Genomic DNA, 1813 nt, shown 5'->3' with positions numbered 1-1813 from the left:
GGTTTTGGGCGGTTTTCCCCCAAAGCTCGCCCCGCTCCCATGGCTCCATGGCTCAGCCTCCTCCTTCGCCCTATTCCCAGGCTGGGGGATGGGTGGGAACCGGGCTCTGCCAAGCCCCGCTCCCTCCGAAAAGACTTTCTCTGGCGACTACAGCGTGCTTTCCAAGGAGGGAGCCTTCCCCTTGTCACCTCCACGGCCGGGCAGCCGCTTCCCTTCCCTTCCCTCTGGAGAATCCCACTGTGCGAGCCTTGTGCAGCGCCTGTCCCTTCCCCCAGGCGAGCACGGGCATACAAAGGAAGCCTTGCTCCATTGTCCACCTACAGCACCTACGCACCGAGCCTCGCTCCCCGCTCACCCCCTCGCCCCTTTTCCAGCCACAAATATTCCAGTGGGTACATCCCACCAGCATTCGGAGGCGGCGTGTCATTCCCTCCCCCTGCTTTAGTACCTGCAGCCAAAGGGCTGAAGCGTGTTTTAACTGTTTACTGCCGTGAGATCAGCCTCATCCAAACACACAAATCCCGGCTAAAAATCGCCAGGGAGAAACGCCTGACTACAAAGCTCCCTCCCAAACCTCCGATCGCAATTTGCCGAGGTAAAAACAACCAAAAAAAGGTAATTAATTCAGCGCCTGCCATTTTTCCCATCCATCTCCAAGCAACAGTACCATGGCAACTTTTTCCCTCCTTTATTACATCTTATAAAAAGAGGAGGACTGGACAAAATAAAACGGAGGAATGTCAGATTTGCACTGAGGAGCGCCTGTTCCCTCAGCTAGTTATGGCTGGAATTAACCAAATAACTCTAGAGCGAGCCTTTTCCCCCCAAAACCTGGCTTTGTAAACAGCACTGGGCCACGTAACCAGGACTGGAGGGACACGACAAACCACCCTGAATATACATCCACCATCCTGCGCCTTCACTAAGCGGCAAATTCTTGGCTCAGGGAGATAATAAAGGTGAAAAAAGGTGAAGCTTGATTAAAACAGGGCAATTTCAGAGCGATGAGGATGCAGAGATGGGGTTTGGCTGCTGCAGCAGCTGAGGCCAGGAGGATGGAAAGGGATACGAGACCCCCAGTCCTTCCACAACAGACGACCAGAAACCAGGGAAGAAGCGCTGGGACCTTCCTTTCTCCCCTTCGGTGTCACCGCATCTATTTTTCCCATGGTGACTCATTATTAAGGACGCTCCGTCATTTTTCCAGCACAGGAAGATTAAAGGAAGCTTCAAAATCCATTTTTTTCTGCTGCTGGTGGGATTAAAGCAAAGCGCCTGGAGGGGCCACGAGCTGAGCAGGGCTCGTTACTCCCTTCTTCTTCCCAAAAAACAGCTTCCAGCGTAGGGTGTATCAACTTGAGAGCATTTCCACAGGAAAAAGGTGTTGCTGAGGCAGTGGGGAAGAAGTCTCTTCCTCCTCCTCCTCGCAGGGAAAAACGGAGGGAGGAGAGAAAAAACCCAACCATGCAAACAGCTACTACTTCCTTATGAGCGGGATTAACCTATGCAATTAAAAAAAAAAAAAAAAAACCAAGGAAAAAACAACCCAGCACGATATAAGGAGTCCAGAGTGCTTCCCGCGTGCAGGATCCCGTGTTTTCTCCGTGGGTTTGTGTGATTTTTTTTTTCCCCAGTCACGTTTTCGCAGCTGCAGGCGCTTCGGTTCCCACAGCTCGCTGCACCTCGGGGGGACACGCAGCATCCTCCACAGCTCCAGATGGGAGGGAAACGCAGTGAAATAGGCGAAAATAAATACAAAAAAAGTCCGAACGTTTAATAATTTAGGGAAAAAAAAAAAAGGAATGGAATGGAA

This window comes from Geospiza fortis, unplaced genomic scaffold (genome assembly GCF_000277835.1).
Source record: "Geospiza fortis unplaced genomic scaffold, GeoFor_1.0 scaffold4, whole genome shotgun sequence".
Lineage (NCBI taxonomy): Eukaryota > Metazoa > Chordata > Aves > Passeriformes > Thraupidae > Geospiza > Geospiza fortis.
Note: the sequence above shows the minus strand (reverse complement) of the source record.